A 19,208-nucleotide genomic window follows, 5' to 3' on the forward strand; every position below is an offset into this window, starting at 1 on the left:
ACCCAAGTGTTCCGGCACTGCACGTTAAATTGCGTGCGTGTAGCCTGTCGTGCTTCACATCCTTCTATGATTGCTCTAGAAGGATTGCTCTTCTGTTCTTGCTAATTAATAAACTATGTGGCTGATCATCCTCTGCCTCCTGCCAAGCGTAAAGAATCAATATCTCATTTCTTCCAGCTCAAAAGGAATCCCTAAATTATATCCAAATAAAATATTTCATTGCATACTGTTTATTTTTGGATAAAGACGCAGGTGAAAAGTTAGAAAGATCTTTGAATATTTCTCTCTCATAGTTCTCATTTCTATCTTTTTAAATATGATGTAAACACTTCCTTGTATTATCATTAAAATATTTCTATGTTTATTTTTAAATATTTGAATATTTAGTTAACGTATTCATCCAATTTAGGTCAGAATTGACAAGGCATTATAAGGCAAATATGTAGGTTCTCTCCTGTATTTTTTTTTTAATATCAGATCCCTGTGAATTTAAATATACTTTGACCCCTGAGCAGTAGTAACAAAGGGGTAAATTCTCAGAAATAAAGCCAAAATTGCCAAAGTAGAAAGAAAATGTTTCTGTTCTTAGTTTTCTTTGGAGTAATTAAGATTTTTAATGATCTGTGTGTAACGCAAAATTTATAGTAGATCAGGAAGAGTTTGCTTTGGAATGGAAACCTTGTGTGTTTTAAACTATTCCTTTATTGTACATTTAGTTAGCTTTTTGGCCTGCTATAATAAAAAAATGTTGATGTGTAGAAATAGATCATCTATTTTCACAGCTTTTGTGAGACACTTTTTTATAAAGTAGGGCATAATTCATCGAAAAGTTTATTTGAATTCTATCCATATCCAGCAATTGTAGTATCTAGGCAAGAGCTGTGAGTCTGGTAAAGAATCTGGTTGTTATTTGAAATTGTAAAGGTTAACTTTTTTTTCTAACATAAAACTGACTAAAACCTTTTTAAATTTTAGTCGACTAAAACCGACTAAAAGTATCACATATTGTAATGACTAAAATGTGATTAACACTAATAAAGTTTTCATCCTGAAGACTAAGATTAAATCTAAGATACCTGTCACAAACAATATTGTTTTTTAAAGTAACGTAGTGTTTCTGATATCCAGACCTTTCTGCCTCTAAACTACTGAGCTTTCCTGTTCCATTCTGAACAGGAATGCCTTGAATTCTCTGTAGAGTCCTGGAACCCTGCGCAGCCTATTCCTGTTCTTATTGGTATCCCTGATGGGGCTTTGCATCTGCCGTATCTTGTTGGCAATTCACCGACTGGATCCAACCTCGTTCTAAGGAGATGGACTGAACTGTGAAACCAGGTAAGTGACTCACATGATAATCATCCTCCGTCAGATTATTGTCATCACTTACCTGTGTTTTTCTCCTATCCAAGTTTTCCAGGGATTGGCATTGCCCTGCCACAACCAATGCAAATGCAGATCCGCAGATATGCTTGTTTATTTTCAATAAACACTTTGAATTATCCCACTGTCTGTCTTGCCTGAATTCTTGGTCCTTCTGTCCTGCCTTTCTGATATTATCACATCATATCATTTTATAGTTATTTTTCATAATTCTCATTGTAATTATTTCTATTTTCCTAAATTACTCATATTCATATATTATTTAATTGCCCCTGTGATGTTCTTTTCTCTGTAATTTTTCAAAAAAAAATTTTTTATGTACAGCACTATCCTTTCAACTGAAATACGTTTTGTGAATAGACTTGCCTTGCTTTTCCATTATTATACAACTGATTTTTGCCCATAAGCATTTTAGTTATCCTCAAGGACATATTACCAAAAAAAATTGCTGTCAAATTATATTATATTTTAGATATAACCTAGGTTTGTGTAAAGCAAGTGTCAACTCCTGAAATTATAGGGGGAAAGGGTGTTGGTTAATATTTGTTGGGATTTTTGTTTTCTGCACAGATATAAAGTGATCTTAATTAAGCATCCACCTTATACTTACCATGGGGAGAGACAAAAGCTTCCTCGCTAGGTTTTGATTTACCTTTTTTTGCAGCAGAACCACCACCCACACAAACCACCAGAAGGACCAACGGAACAACAATATAAGCACTAGGTGATTAGATCCTATTAAAAATATATAGGAAGGAAAGTTATGGTTAAATCCTCTGTAAACTTTTAAATGTAAATCAGAAATGCTGTTTTACTCACCAGAGTCAACATCCAGCTTAACAGACATTGCCAGGTTGCCTTGTTGGTCATAGAAGTTAAACGTTCCAGAATCTTCTGCTGTCACTGATTTAATTTCAATGCTATTATTCTGAATAGTAATTTCTCCCCTCGAATCCAGTGCCTTCCAAAACTAGTTGATTTTTGATCATCACCCTCTGTTTGTTTATTTTTTGACTTGAACACCACATCCCAAGGTCCTCCACGCTCAGGAAATTTAATGAAGAGGCTCTCATTCACTTCAGTTTATAATCCTGGGTTTCTTCTGTGTTTGGTAGATTAGGGCATAGATTGTATATTTAATTTCTACAAGATAATAGATAGAAAATTCCACATGCAGCTTAAAACAGATTTAAAAATGTACCTTTTATAGATAGCTTTATCGTTAGCTCAACTTTTTTGTCTTCACGAACAAACAAGTAGAATCCTTCGTCTGCCTTAGTGAGATTGACCATTTTCCAGACATTGTTCCTTCACAATCACTCTTTTATCAGTGTTTTGACTTTTTGTACGATCCCAGAGTTTTTTTCCAGTTTTTCAGTCGAACCCTTAAAATACAGGTACTGAGCTCTTTCAGGAACCCCAAGGGAAACACTCTCCATATACTTCTTTGTAATACATTCTGAAATAACACAATAAAACAAAAAGTGAATTTATGTGTAAATCCTGTTGATTGAGAGAATATGATTTTTTTAACATTTTAAATGAAATAATTTTTAACTTTCATTTAAAGAGGATTATTTAAGTGTTAAATTAGCTAGAATATCTTAACACATAGTAAAGCGTCTGAACTCCACCCATCAACCCAACATAAATAAATACAAAAGCAGGAAAAAGTGAAATTGTATGAGCTGCACAATGAATCGTTCCTTAAGATATTAGAAATACCACTTGTTTTGTGACAAATAAAAATGTCCAAATTCTGAGCCAATGATTAAATTCAATTCTCTTAAGCATTCAATCCCTTTTTAGTGGGAAAGATAACCAAATTTATTAGACATTTACAGTATCAAAAAAATTAATTAAAACATTAAAATTATCTGGTGAAAAAAGTGCAAGTAGATGTATTATAGTTTGTAAGAAAATAGTTTGCATAGTTTGTAAAAAATATCAATCAAATCATAAACAATATATTCATAAATTCTACTTTTTTCTAACAACTTTTCTGGTTGTAAGGGTAATTATAAGAAAGATGAAACACAAAGTCAATCACATTGCATGTTCAGTTTATTTATCATGAGAGTAGTTCTTACCTATTACTTTTACCTCATACTGTTTACAAGCCCTCTGAGAGATGTAAATTGATATTTTCCTTCATCTTCTTTTTGCAATCCTTTAAGAAGTACTTTGCTGTACGAACTGTGATACGTGGGTCTGTAAGCCTGAAAAATGTTAAAACACAAGTGAAATATTATACAGACATGCTAGATTCTAGAACAATTATTTCATAATATAAATAACAGCAGGAGCTACACATTAAATGTACAGAAAATTTTAAATATCACTATAAAGATTTTTTTTTTAATTTACTCAAACAAAAAGTAGTAAGTACTACCAACTGAACCACTTGTACCATCAAGATGGAGGTGAAGAGAAATAATCTAAGCGGGATGCCATAGAGACAGTCCTACAACCTAAGCTGTGGTAAGAGTGGAATAAAATCAGAATTTTAGTGAAAGAACAGTTTTCCATCCTAAGTAGTTTACATAAACACAGCTAAATATCTGCAAAAATAGTTTTTCTAGATAGAACATCTACTATGAAATATCACAATTAATTCTCACAAGCTCTTGTTTTTTTTTTTTCTCAGAAATTGATTCAGGCTCTCGTATAACAAAACAACACAATATAAGTTTGAAATGTAAGAAAAAACAAAACTATAAACAGTTTTTGTCTAGCTCTATGATGAAAATCAGCTTATCTATAGTGAAACAGAGAAGATAAAATGACAAAGCTAAAAGTTAGATAACACAACAATTTTATTTCCTTTTTTTTAATGAAGAGAAGTTTTAAATTTAAAAATCTTACTTTTCTAAAACCGAACAAAAACATCACTGAAAAAAACAAAAATATATTCCCTTTCCCCTTTATACTTTAACTTTTTTCCCCCTTTTGCCTTTTCAGTTGAAATGAAAATCAGATTCCCTTCTTTTGTCACATTTTTTCCCACCTTCCCAATTGAATATTTCCGCCTTTGAAAACTTGAATTTTTAAAGTGTGGGGCCTACATTGAACAAAAAACCGGTTTAAAAAACCCAAGCACTAAATTCCACAACAGAGAAAAAAAATTATGTACCCCTATAAAATGACCATACATAAATATGCAATTAATCAACCCGGAGTTTAAGTTGGGAAAAGGGGCCACAGGGACATGAAACGGGAAGGGCCGGGAAATTAAACTACTAAAAAATTTGTGGGAAATGGCCTTTCCCTTAAAAATTTAAACCCCGGGAAATTCGGGAAATTAGGGGAAAAAAAAATGTTTTTTTTTAAGCCCAAAAACGCCCAAAATTTGGGAAGTTCAATCAATTTTAACAATTGCAGTCATAATTAAATTCGGGTTAAACCAAAAGGGAAAATTCCAGAATTGAAAAGGAGCAGAAAAAAAGACAAACCTTTGTAGACCCCCCCCCCCTTTTTCCCAAAATTTAATTTTTTTCCAAAAAAAGTTTGTCGTCTCCCCAGGGCCCACTTTTTCCAAAGGAAATTTTAGTTTAAAAACCAAAAAGTCACCCCAAACCAAAGAAAAAGTTCCCCACAAATAGCCCCCCTATTAAAATTTATTTTTACCCTTTTGGGGAAAAACCGAATCCCCTTTGCCGGGGGGAAGGGGGGTTTTTCCCCCCGGGCCCCCCCGGACCCCCCTTCCCCCAGATCCGGGTAAACCAAAAAAACCCGGCCAAAAAAGCTTTAAAAAAGGGTTTTTTTCCCGCGCCCCCCCCCCGGGGGATTTAAAAACCTTCCCCCTTTACACCCCCTTAAAACCCTGGGGGGTTAATTCTCCGGAACCGGGCGGCCCCCTTTCCCCCACTCCCCTCGTCCTGTTTTATGACGATGTGGGGTTTTAAACGGCTAGGTTTTGAGGGAGGGGACCAAGCAGCTCCCGGGCGGAAAATGCACCAAACGCTTGGTTTGTCAACCGCCGTAAAAACCCCCAAGAAAAGAAGACAAATGAGGAGGGAATTAAAAAAGCAAATCAAAAGGGGCGGCCCCGTCACATTCAGAAAATTAGGCTTGATTATTTGGAGTTTTTTAAACCATTCCGTGTTTGCGGTGGGTCAGGCGAAGACGGAAACCCTTTTTGCGCGGTTTGTATTTTGAGAAAAGCCGGTTTTTGGGGAAGCCGACTTTTTTTGGAATGGAAGTGTGAACCCGGAAAAGTTCGGGCCTTTTCCCAGGGGATTAAACGCGTTCTGCTCTTTTGCGCTCTTTTTTTTCAAGAACCGACCGGGGAAAAAAAACCAAAGCCAAAACCCACCTGGGGAACGGGTCTGCAGTTACGCGGGCCCCGGTTATGCCCCAAATCTCTTTTCAGTTCGGGTTTGTTTCCGTTCCAAAACGCAAGTTACTAAATTCTGAGCTCGGCCCCTTTTCTGGCTCATTTTTTTAAGGGTAGGGGTAAAGGGGGTAAAAGGGTAGTCCCCGCCCCTATTAGGGGATTGGGGTTTTTGGGGGTTTAAGGGCGTGTTTGGGCACAGTTACGGGTAGTTTGTATGACCTATAGAACAGTAGGTTTTAAACAGTGCATGCTCTCATACGGGGCAAAATTTTTAAATATTAAAAGGAACCCAAATGTCTATCATCGGGTTTTTCCCCGTAAATCGGGAGGAAATTTTTATTTGGGGCACAGAACATTGTAAAAAAATGGAAGTTCAGTTTAATATAAAATTCCAACTCTTTTGAAAAAGTTCCGTCTGAAATTAATGAAAATTGTTTTTTAAAAATGGTTATTGAGCCCAGATATGGGGCGGTAATTTTTTTGGTTTATTTTAAATTTTTTATTAGTGCGGGTCAAAATTATCGCTTTTTTATCGCTTAACGCAGGCCATTTTAACGGCGAAAAAATTTCTTTAACGTGAGATTAACGCATGTGGTTTTTTTGGTCCCTTTTTTCCAAGTAAAACCCGGCCACCCTTTGGGGGAAAAGGCGGGGCTATTTCCCCCCAGTGTATGCTTTTTCTCATAGGCTTCGGACGGACTCCTCGGGGGAAAAAAAACCGCCATAAAAGGGGGGTGAGGGCTATCCTTTTTTTTTAAAGGGCCCCCACCACCAAAAAAAGTTGAGTGTCTGGTAACTATAGCCCCCTTTGAAATACGCTGAAAAACCCGAAAACTAAATGAAAGGGGAATCTCGTACAGAAACTTTTTTGCCGTCTGGGGTACGCCACAGGTCGGTACCCTTGTGTGTGTGTGTGTGTGTGGGGTGGGTGTGTCTGTGTGTGGGGGTGGGTTGGGTGGTTCTCTTTTTTGTTAAAGGCTGAAAAGTAAACTTTCTGAGGCTTTAGACAAAACCTTTTAAACTATGATGTGGGCTATTGATTTTGATTTTTGATTGAAAATTGTTCATTATTACCTTTTTTTTAATTTAAACATCTAATGTTAACTCTACAAAATTTTTTATAGCAGTGGGGTAAAAGGGTTTGTTTTTGTTCAAAAACTATTAACGGGTAAAGAACTGTCATTTACATCACCTTTTTTCGGGCCTTTTTTTTTTGGTTTACATATTTGTTATTTTTTGCTAAAAGGGCCTTTCCCCACTTCTTGCCATTTTGTTTCCAAGGGCAAAAATCAGTATCTGTGACCCTGTTTTCCATTTTAAAAAAAAAGAACTTTGGGGCACAAACCACCCTGTAGGGTATTTTTTTTGTTTTTGTAAATCGAGAGTATTTAAAGGATTTTCAATCGGGAAAAAAAAATTTTCGTTTAAAATTTCAAATTTTAATCGCATTTTAACTCAGGAAATTGATCCGTTTAAAACGCGAATTAAAAAATTTAATCGTTTTGCCCCACACTATTTTTTAAATCTGTTACTGTTTTAAAGAAGTTTGGCGGGAAATTTTTAAGGGAAAAGGGGAATTCTAATAGATCTGCAGATTGGGAAAAAAAATTTAGATAAAATTTTAATTTTTTTATTTTTGGGTTTTTGCACAATTTGCTTAACTAAGTTTTTTTTTTGTTGAAAAATTAGAGATTTTCCCAGATATATTTTGAAAGATCCGGGTTTAAAATTTACTTATATATTTCAAACCCCTTTTTTATAGAAAAGAATGGGAAAATCACTTTATTGCCCCCACAATGTCAAATTTCAGAAACAAAAAAAATATTGAAAATGGTCCACAAAATGAGGATCTTAAAGAGAAATGTATAAGAAAAACATAAATTAGGGAATTTTTAAAAATTTTAAAAAATAAAATCCTGTAAAGTTTTTTAACAAATAAAACTGGGGAAAAAATAACCAAAAATGCAGCAGGGACATTTTTACAATAATGGGAATTTTTAAAAATAGTAGCAACATCGGAGATGGCAAAATGACGGCAGCGGTTTTTTTAAATTTGACTAAGGTTTCTACCCATTACATTTGTTTTTAAAATTTTTTTGGGGTTTTCCCCGGGGGCTGGGGGGTTTGGGGGAAAACCGGGGGGGTTTAATTTTCCACCCCTGGATTCTTGTGAGTTAGTCTTTTGGGTTCATTTTAATTTTTTTTAAAAAAAAAAATAAATAAACAAAAAATTTTTGAAAACCTCGGTATTCATTTTTTTTTTCCTGCTTTTGGGGTGCCCAATTTTTCCCCCGGTTTCCAAAACCCAACAGAGCATCCCCGGGCGGGAAAAACCCGCCGAAGGGGGAGGACCCTGTTCAAAATTTTAAACCTGACAAAAACCCCTTCCCGGCCCCCTTTATTTTCAAGGACTTCGAAGGATCCAGTTTTTAGGTAGACCCGGGCCCTTGGGGGATGGGAGCCCAGGTTTTTTTTAACAGAGCCTCTGATTAAGAGCAAAAGCTGCCCGCACTGAACCCCCGGCCCCAGGATTACGGCCCCACGGAAACGTCGTGCGCCCTGGGAAATTTAAAGGGCAAAAACCTCACTTTCAAAAAAAAACCCGGGGCGCCCGGGGCAGGAGGACCTGAAATACGGATATGTCCCGGGAAAAAACGGACGTTTTGGTCCCCCCTTTAAACTATCAAAACCAAAGATAAGTCCCAAATATGTTAGAAAAATTTTCAATTTTAATATTTCATTTTTTTTCACTTTTTGGGGAAATTTTAAAAAAAATATATTTCAAATAAACTTTTTTTAAACCTTAAAATTTCCCTTTATTACATACACCGTTTAAAGGGCTACATCTCTACAGACTTGTTTTAAAAACACCACAGGGAAAGGGAAAAAAAAGCATCAAAATCAACACAACATGTCCTTTTTTTGGGAAAAAAAGAAGAAAAGGAGAGGCATTGAAAGGTACCATGTCAGTGAAAAGCAATCCCCTTGGGGTTTTTGAGAAAAAAACCCACCTTTAAAAAAAGTGGCTCAAAAACAGCCAAGAATGTTTTTTGCGTTTTTTTCTGGGAGCCGGTTTTAAACTGGGAAGGTTTAGAACCAAAAACCTTTAAAACTTTTAAATGCTTTTAAAATGCCCAAAAAGGGCCCCACTTTTTTAAGGAAATTTTACCCGAAATGGGACAAAAAAGTTTTTTTGGGAAAATAATTTGGGGGAGGTGGAACGGAATGTAGCAAATTTTGAGAAGAAGGACATGGAAGGGGAAAAACAACATATAAATTAATATATTTAAAAATATATAAAAAAAATGTTAAATGTAAAATAATTTTGGGTTTTTTATATATAAAAATAAAAATAAATTATATACATAAAATATATATGTATATATTTAATTTTATACTATATTTATATATTTTATAATATATATAATCAACATTTAAAAATGCAAAATTTTTAAATTTCATTTTAAACCCAAAAAAATTTTTTTATTCATCATAAAAAAAAAGTTCCCCTTTCAATAAAAACTTTTCCGCACACATTTTGTGTTAGCATTATTGGGGTTTGTAAACGGGGGAAAAATCCTTTGTAGAAAACACAAAAAGCACCCAAAAATGTTTTTTGCCTTTTTTTTGCAGCCGTTTTCAAACTGAAGGGGTGGAACAACACCTTTGCTTTTTTTTAAAAGCCTTTTTACTCCCAAGGCCCCCACTTCCCCAAGGGGAAATCCTGCTGAAAATGTACAAAAACGTTTCCCTTTTGGGAAAATAAAGGGGAGGGACTGGGGGGGCGTGGGAAAGTAGCATTTTTTGGGAAAAGGACAAAGGAAAGGGAAAGCAAAAATAAAATAAAAAAATTTATAATAAAAATAACATTTTGAATGCAAAAAAAAAGGTACATTTACCAGATTTTTTTTTATTCATTTATATAAAGAAATACATACAAAAAAAAAACTTTTCTGCATCACATTTGTGTTTTGCAATTTGGGTTTTTATCCCTGTGACATCCCTTTTAAGGGAAAACCCCCAAGAAAGCACAAAAAGTTTTTTGCGTTTTTTCTGGGAGCCGTTGCAAAATGAAAGGGGGAGAACAACAATTTAGCTTTTTAAATCTCTTTTTCGTCCCAGAGGCCCCCACTTTCCCAAAGGAAATTTTGCCGAAAGTACAAAAAACGTTTTTTTTTGGGAAATATTGGGCAGGGCTGGGGGGCTGAATGTAAACTTTTAAGAAAAAAAGGAAAATGGAGGGAAAAACAACAAAAATATATTATATATAAAATATATATTTTAAAAACAACATTTAGAATGCAAAAAAAAAGGTACATTTTTCCAAAGAAATTTTTTTTTATTTAACATTTTTAAAAATAAAATACAATAAAAACTTTTCTGCAAACACATTGTTTTGGGTTTGGGTTTAAAAAATCAAACCCACATTCAGAACCCCAACGGAAAGGGTTTGTAAAAGTTTTTAAAAAGAGTTTTTTGAAGGTTTTTGAAACACAAAATAATTACATTTAAACTGGGTAATGTAACCGGATTTTTACCTTTACTGGGTCCGGGGTTCTCTTTTTTAGAGAGGGAACCGTTGGGGCCCCAAACTGTTGGTTTTAGCAGAGTACATGAGCATTTTGCCCGCGTCTAGCTTCTGACTTTGAAACCCGGGGACCATGATCAATTTCCAGCTCTTCACAGAGAGCAAGGGAGGGGGAAAACCACATAGGGAATTTTTCAGGTTTTGGCTCCCCCAGGGGAGATTGGGGAGGTTTAAATCACCCCAAACTTCAGGCTAGAAAAACAGGTTTTTTCCGGGGAGGCAAAAAAAAAGGAGAGTTTTAAAACTTTTTCTCTCCCCTTGAGACCCAAATAAGAAATTTTTTCGGATCAGGGGGCTCAGGTTGCTAACCCCAAAAAAGGGCAACCAAATAGCGTCGTCGAAGGAAGGTCTGCCGGGTGGTTTAAAAAGGGGGGAAACTCCTGAAAAATTTTAAAGCCCTCCCCAAAGGGGTGCTGGAAGGCTCCAGCTCCAAAGGGAAAAAAACCCACGGTGCCAACTCTGCTAGAGGAAGGTGGTTCAGCTCCAGTCCCAACACACCCTTTGTTTTTAGCCTTAGGGTTAAATATCCCGGTGACATCCTTTGTAAAAAGATTGGGGGGAACCCCTTTCGCTTTACATTTTGCGGGGGTAGACCTTTTTGTTTCAACCCAGAATAGCCACATGCAAGAAAAACATATACACACTCACGCATCTGCCACCCCTCCCACACACATATATGTAGCCCCTGGTTAACAAAAATAAAAAAAACATTTACCCCAGTCCTTTTCCCGCTCTCACTTTCTTCATCCCTCCGTAGCCTACAGACTAACAAAAGCCTAGTCTGTAAAGGATGACACACATGTAAAAAACTGTATAATATGTACATTATAATGTAACTAATCACCCAGATTACACATTAGAAATAAACAATCAGAAAACACTGATACAAGACTCTCACGGTTATATATTTATATATATACAATACCGTTCAAAAGTTTGGCTCACATACAAAACTTACCTTCCTTTGAACAGATTGAGTTTCTGGAGCATCACATTTGTGGGGTCAATTAAACGCTCAAAATGGCAAGAAAAAGAGAACTTTCATCTGAAACTCGCCAGTCTATTCTTGTTCTTAGAAATGAAGTCTAATACATGCAAGAAACTGCTAAGAAACAAACAAACAAACAGGCTACTGTGGGTACTATTAAATGAAGATACCAGTTGGGGACCTGTGAGTCATCTGTTTTTCAAACTAGAGACTCTAATGTGCTTATCTTCTTGCTCAGTTGTGCAATGCGGCCTCCCGCTTCTTTTTCTACACTGGTTAGAGCCTGTTTGTGCTGTCCTCTGAAGGGAGTAGTACACACCATTGTAGGAAATCTTCAATTTCTTAGCAATTTCTCACATTTTAATGTGACCCCAAACTTTTGAACGGTAGTGTATATATATACCAAAACATTTATTTTTTATCAAAGATAATGTCAGTGAAAGGAAGCCCTTGGGTTGTTGAGCAATTGCCTTCCTTAAATACAGTGGCTCAATACAGCACAAGAATGTTGTTTTTTCTGCAGCCATTGCAAACTGAACAGTGAGAACAACACCTGAGCATAATGGCTTTTATGCGCCTAAAGGCCTCACTTTCAAGTAACTCTACCTCCCTATACAAATTATTTTCTTTGGAACTAGTGAATGAAAATGTTTGTAACATTATATGGAAGAATGACATGCAGGGAAAACAAAATATATACATAATCAGCATTTAGAATGCAAAAATGCATTTGCATGTTTAAAATACTTTCAAAATGATTTCCACTGTATTTTGAGTCTAAATAGTAAACTTAAAGGGTAAACAGTTCTAACGAAAAGCATGCATAGAACCCTATAGGCAGTCAGGTCCACCCACATATTTCCTTAGAAACAGTGAGTGGTTGTAGAGGAATGCAACCATGCACTGCACTCTGCTGCACTGTACCTGCAGATTAGGGCAAATCAGACATACGGAGTTCCTTAATGTTTTACATAAAAAAAAAAAATCCATATTTTTGTATCAAATCCACAAGTATGGCCGTGTCATGATGGGTTCTCAAATGGAGACCCAATTATGCAGAACACCACTGACGGACACAAGGGTGAAAGTTTAACACGTTTATTTAGCACAACACACAGAATGTACTGATGACAGGTTCGGGCCTGGGTTCTGGTTTCACCGGAGTCTGCGTGAGAGACAGAGCGGTTAAGGACTGCTGACAGGATTAGATTCCCAAGTGAGCTCTGATTGTACCTTGAGGGTTCTTGAGGTTCTCTTTGGGAGAGTCACTGTTGGTTCTGGAGAGGTGTTATTCAGCAGAGTCCGTTTGCTGCTTCAGCGTCTCACGTCTAGCTTGAACAGACCTTAGCCTTGGTTTCCCAGCTCTGGTCCAGAGCTGCTTGGAGGTTCTCAGAGAATCTTCAGGGTTTGGCTCAGAGGGTCGGCTCGGCAGGTTAGCTCTTCCTGAGCTTTCACGGAGGAGACACGGGTTTCCTGGAAACACAGAGATAGTGGTTAGAATCCAACCTGGATTCAAAGTCATGGAGATACTCAAGGATCTAGGCTTTAGCGCTGACCAACTGGAACAACACTGCGGCGTTGAGGCAAGGTCTGAAGACAGCTTATATAGTGGATCCTCTGATGATCTTGACGAGCTGCAGCTGTGCAGGAGGCTCCCTCAGAGGATCCACGGCGGACTCTGCTGGAGAAAGATGGGATTTCTCCAGCTCCCAACAGTACCCCCCCCCTCAACGACCGCCCCTTGGCGGTCCGGAAGAGGTTGATGGGCAGGAACGCTCGTACTCCTCGATGAGTGCCGGATCGAGGATGTACGAGCCTGGGACCCACTGGCGATCCTCCGGTCCGTAGCCCTCCCAGTCGACGAGGTACTGCCATCCGCGACCTCGTCGACGGGAGTCCACGATGCGGCGCACTGTGAAGGCCGGATGGCCATCGACCTCCAGGGCGGGTGGTGGGGAGTCGGACGGAGGGCACAGAGGGCTCGAAGAGACAGGCTTGATCTGGGACACGTGGAAAGTGGGGTGGATCCGGAGGGACTGAGGTAACTGGAGACGAACAGCTGAGGGGTTGATGACTCGAGAAATCCTAAAGGGTCCGATGAATCTCGGGGAGAGTTTTCGAGACATCCCCTTGAGGGGAGAGCCACACCTCCTGGCCCTCTGAGTACTCGGGGGCGGGACGTCTCTTGGCGTCGGCGAAACGTTTTGCAGATGCTGATGACTGATTGAGTGTGGCGATGGTTTCCCTCCAAATCCTCTGGCAACGGCGAATGTGATGATTGACGGACAGCACCGATATCTCTCTCTCATCTGCGGGGAAAAGAGGTGGTTGATATCCGAGACTGACCTGAAATGGGGACTGTCCAGTGGATGCAGAACGGAGAGAGTTGTGGGCGTATTCTATCCACGGGAGGTATTGACTCCAATCCACGGGGCTATTGGAGGTGAGACAGCGGAGGGTGGATTCCAGCTGCTGGTTCATACGTTCTGTCTGGCCGTTGGATTGAGGGTGGTAACCTGAAGTGAGGGATGGTTTGCAACCGAGAGCAGAACAGAAAGCCTTCCATACCTGTGAGATGAATTGTGGACCTCTGTCCGAGAGGATTTCCTGGGGAATGCCATGAAGCCGGAAAACATGTTTTATAAGTAGTTGGGCTGTCTGGAAGGCCGTGGGAAGTTTCCTGAGGGGTACTAGATGGCAGGACTTCGAGAAACGATCAACAATGGTTAGAATGGTGGACATACCTCGGGAGACAGGGAGACCGGTGACAAAATCAATGGCAATGTGGGACCAAGGACGCGAGGGAACAGGTAGTGGTTGAAGCAGGCCTGAAGGAGGTTGGTGTGAGGCTTTGTTGCGGGCACATGTGGGGCAAGCCAACACATACTCCTTTACGTCCTTGTGGAGTGTGGGCCACCAGAAGCGCCTGGAGATGAGAGCAACTGTTCTACTCACTCCTGGATGAGCGGTGAATTTGGCGGCATGCATCCACTGGATCAGACGGGACCTGACAGAAGATGGGACATAAGAACGATTAGGCGGACCGGTACCTGGATCTGGTTCTGTGGCTAGGGCAGAGTTGATAAGATCCGTTATCTCCCAATTGACCACTCCAATGGTACATGAAGCTGGGAGGACAGGTTCAGGTGTCTCTGGATGATCGACGGAGTAGAGACGAGAGAGAGAATCGGGCTTCACGTTCTTGGATCCGGGTCTGTAGGAAATGATAAGGTTGAAACGTGAGAAGAAGATTGACCACCTGGATTGGCGAGGATTTGCCTGCTTGGTTGACTGGATGTAAGCCAGGTTCTTGTGGTCTGTCCATACAAGAACCGGATGCTCAGCTCCCTCCAGCCAATGTCTCCATTCTTCCAACGCCAACTTAATAGCCAGGAGCTCTCGGTCACCCACGTCATAGTTCTGTTCTGCGGAAGAGAGTCTACGAGAGAAGAAAGCACATGGGTGTATCTTCTGATCAGAGTCGAGCCTCTGGGAGAGAACCGCTCCGACCCCAGAATCAGAAGCATCCACCTCTAGGATGAACTGTTTTGTTGGGTCAGGTTGTATCAGAACGGGAGCTCTAGAAAACAAGGATTTGAGTTTCTCAAAGGGGGCTTGAGCCTCGGGAGTCCACTGAAAAGTTCGTTTAAAGGAAGTCAGAGAGGTTAATGGAAGGGCGGTTTGACTGTAGTTTCTGATGAATCGACGATAGAAGTTAGCGAACCCTAAAAACCTCTGTAGCTGTTTTCGGTTTTCAGGAACTGGCCAGTCTAAAACTGCTTTGATCTTGTCTTCTGAAGGTTTTACCTGGCCGCCCTCGAGCACAAACCCCAAAAAGGTGACTGAAGGTTGATGGAATTCACACTTCTCGGCTTTCACGAACAGTTTATTTTCCAGTAGTCTCTGTAAGACAAGACGGACATGTTTCTTGTGTTCCTGGAGGTCCTTGGAAAAGATGAGAATGTCATCAATGTACACAAAAACAAACACGTTGAGGAAATCTCTGAGAACATCATTAACCAAAGCCTGAAAGCAGGCAGGAGCGTTTGTTAAACCGAAGGGCATCACCAGGTATTCGAATTGACCCAAGGGTGTCTTAAAGGCAGTTTTCCATTCATCGCCCTCTCGTATCCTAAGGAGATGATAGGCGTTTCTTAAGTCCAGCTTGGAAAACCCTGTTGCACCCTGTACAGGTTCAAAAGCAGAGGCGAGAAGAGGCAGTGGGTATTTATTTTTAATTGTGATCTGATTCAAACCTCGATAATCAATACAGGGTCTCAGGGAACCATCCTTCTTGCCCACGAAGAAGAAACCGGCGCCCAATGGAGAGGATGAAGGGCGAATTATTCCAGCAGCTAGTGATTCGTTGATGTATTTTTCCATAGTTTCTCTTTCGGGCTTGGAAATGTTATACAGTCTGCTACCAGGAAGAGGAGCACCAGGTAAAAGTTCAATGGCGCAATCGTATGGTCTGTGTGGAGGTAGGGACGTCGCACTGACCTTACTGAAGACAGGGGCTAAGTCATGGTACTCAGGAGGAACTGAAGAAAGGTCAGGAGCGTCCATCTCCCCCCAACCTCTAGGAGGCCCCACCATAGGGGCAGCAGAGCAAAGGCAGGTTTCGTGGCAAGTAGTGGACCATGATTCCAAAAGACGTTTAGTCCAATTAATGTGAGGGTTATGCTTCTCCAGCCACTCGAACCCGAGGACCAGCGGGGAACATGCAGAGGGAAAAACAAAGAAAGTTATTGTCTCTCGGTGGTTACCTGACAGAAGTAGCTCGAGGGGCTGGGTTTGGTGGGTAACACGGTGGAGTCTTTTTCCGTCTATGGCGGACACACTGAGAGGCTGAGAGAGAGGGACGGTTTTAATTTGGAGTTGCTGGACGAGGTTTGAGTCAATTAGGTTACGCTCACAGCCTGAGTCGATGAAAGCGGAGAAAGAGAGACTTTGGTTATCACAGAAGAGCGTGGCAGGCAGCAACAAACGAGGAGATTTAATTGTGTTTATTTGGCCCGCCAGACTCCTCAGATCCTCTGGCGGGCCCCGACCTCTTGATCTTGCCGGGCAGGAGGCGATGAAGTGTCCACTCTCACCACAGTAGATACATAATCTACTTAGAAGACGCCTCTGTCTCTCCTCCGGAGTGAGCCTTGTGTGTCCCACCTGTATTGGTTCAAAATCCCTTTCCCCCGAATGAGAGGCTTGAACAGGCAATGGTAGAGACTGGGACTTAGACCTCTGAGTGGGCATCTGCTCTGTAGAGGGAGAAAACACAGTCACGTTAAGAGAGGCAGGAGAGATATTACTCTGCTTCTTAGAACTGTTTCTGGCTCGAATCCTATTATCAAGTCTAATGGAGAGGCGAATTAAATCTTCGAGGGAGGCTGGTTCGTCGAGGGTTGCGAGTTTCTTTGATCTGATCATTTAATGCCATGAAAAAGGCTCCTTTCAGGGCGCTTTGGTTCCATCCGGAAACTGCCGCCTTAACCCGGAAGTTAACTGAGAATTCAGCCACCGAAGAATTTCCCTGTTTTAAGTTGAAAAGAGCTCTGGAATCAATTGTTTGGTCGGTTTCTTGGTTGAATACCTGGTTAAATTCTGAGATGAAGTCGGAGAAAATGCAGTTTAAGCTATCGTCGGAGGCAAATCTGGCCTGAGCCCATTCCAAGGCTCTTCCTGTTAGCTGAGAGAGAACAAAAGTTATTTTCTTGTGGTCCGTGGGAAAACTATCAGGGGAGTTTATAAAAATCAGACGACACTGAAATAAAAATCCTTTGCACTTTTTCATCTCTCCAGAGAATTTTTCTGGTAGACTAGGGCAGAACTCAGATGACGTCACTGCTGGTGACCTCGGAGGGGGAACTGGACCCGGAAATGGTTGTGGAGAAGGGGTAGCATTAGCATTGTTCAAACGACTGGAGAAATTACGGATAAGATGATCTTGGAATTCGATGCGTGAATTTAACTCACTCAGAGTTTGAACTTGTCCGTGGATTTGAGCATCCCGCTCCTCCAGAAGTTGACGGAGATGTTCTGCTGGGCCTTGAGTTTGGCCGCAGTGTTCTGTCATGATGGGTTCTCAAATGGAGACCCAATTATGCAGAACACCACTGACAGACACAAGGGTGAAAGTTTAACACGTTTATTTAGCACAACACACAGAATGTACTGATGACAGGTTCGGGCCTGGGTTCTGGTTTCACCGGAGTCTGCGTGAGAGACAGAGCGGTTAAGGACTGCTGACAGGATTAGATTCCCAAGTGAGCTCTGATTGTACCTTGAGGGTTCTTGAGGTTCTCTTTGGGAGAGTCACTGTTGGTTCTGGAGAGGTGTTATTCAGCAGAGTCCGTTTGCTGCTTCAGCGTCTCACGTCTAGCTTGAACAGACCTTAGCCTTGGTTTCCCAGCTCTGGTCCAGAGCTGCTTGGAGGTTCTCAGAGAATCTTCAGGGTTTGGCTCAGAGGGTCGGCTCGGCAGGTTAGCTCTTCCTGAGCTTTCACGGAGGAGACACGGGTTTCCTGGAAACACAGAGATAGTGGTTAGAATCCAACCTGGATTCAAAGTCATGGAGATACTCAAGGATCTAGGCTTTAGCGCTGACCAACTGGAACAACACTGCGGCGTTGAGGCAAGGTCTGAAGACAGCTTATATAGTGGATCCTCTGATGATCTTGACGAGCTGCAGCTGTGCAGGAGGCTCCCTCAGAGGATCCACGGCGGACTCTGCTGGAGAAAGATGGGATTTCTCCAGCTCCCAACAGGCCGAGCTGAACTGTTTTATAATTATTATTTTGGTGCAAAAATGTCTACATTCAGTTTATAAATCTTAAAACTAAAAAAGCAGGAACTGGCTTCTCCTATAGATAGATCAATCCTTTTGTTAAAAATTGAAAGATCAAATGAAGCTTATAGTAAAACAATCCTTTCATCTTTAAAAGTTTGCACTTTTAATCAAATAAAAAATCCAGCTCATAATTTGCTAATTCAAAAACTTTCTAGACTATAGCCAATAGCTGGTTTGCTTTAGGGCTGCAACTTATTATTTTGTAAATCGATTAATCTGTCGATTATTATTTTGATCATTCGATTAATAATCGGATAGCAAAATGATCCTTAAAGAAGATTTTTTAATGAAATTAAATCACTTGAAACTAAAACTTCTCCACTTGAAGAGTTCTGGATAGAACAGGTTGACAGATGAAAGGAAGGGTTTCTTTTTATCTTAAATGCAAAATGTTTACATATTATTTTACAATTTTTATATAATTACTGCTCTAAGTGGGTTTCTCTGTCAGCTAAAGGCATGTACATTATCTCCAGCTTTTCAGATTATAGCATACAATGATGCACAAATACAAATTTCCTGGTTCATACACAGTCCGTTTATTTGGACTGACAGTTACAAAGCTCTAATTCTCAGTCTCATAGAAATTTTGTGGGCTGAGCTGAAAATTGTTGGGATCCGGAGGCTTGCCCACCAAATGACGCCGCGGATCCCTTCTTGAGGGCTTCTGCTGTCTGTTGGGATCCAGAAGCCTGCCCACCAGTGGGTGCCAAGGATCCCTTCCTGAGGGCTTGTGCTCACCTGCAACACCTGTCTCTCATCTCCTCATCAGCCTTGGGCCAGAGAGAGAGAGAGAGAGAGAGAGAGAGAGAGAGAGAGAGAGAGAGAGAGAGCCAAGCCTGGAATCTGCCCGCCTGCATTCTGACTGTCTCTGCCCAGCTCTCAAGAGGGAGAGAGAGCTCATCAGGAATCAGCCTGTCAGCACTCAGACTGCCTCTGCCTAGCTCACAGCTCTCCACCTGCCTGCACTGTGTTCCCAACCTGAAACCTGCCCGCCAGCACTCAGACTGCCTTTGCCAAGCTCTCACTTCTCCTCCTGCCTGCACTCAGCTCAACCTCTGCTAGCCCTC

At 40.4% G+C, this 19,208-nt stretch overlaps 1 long non-coding RNA gene across 1 annotated transcript; it reads right to left on the minus strand.

Annotated features, from left to right (window-relative positions):
• Positions 1 to 2,100: 2,100 nt before the first annotated feature.
• Positions 2,101 to 2,688, minus strand: LOC119790817. Its single transcript, XR_005281776.1, has 3 exons — positions 2,582 to 2,688; positions 2,200 to 2,482; positions 2,101 to 2,115 (listed from the first exon to the last, which is right to left on the minus strand). It is a non-coding gene; the product is annotated as an uncharacterized LOC119790817 (long non-coding RNA).
• Between the last annotated feature and the right edge of the window lie 16,520 nt (positions 2,689 to 19,208).

Source organism: Cyprinodon tularosa, unplaced genomic scaffold (genome assembly GCF_016077235.1).
Source record: "Cyprinodon tularosa strain WSP-4 unplaced genomic scaffold, ASM1607723v1 ctg371, whole genome shotgun sequence".
NCBI lineage: Eukaryota > Metazoa > Chordata > Actinopteri > Cyprinodontiformes > Cyprinodontidae > Cyprinodon > Cyprinodon tularosa.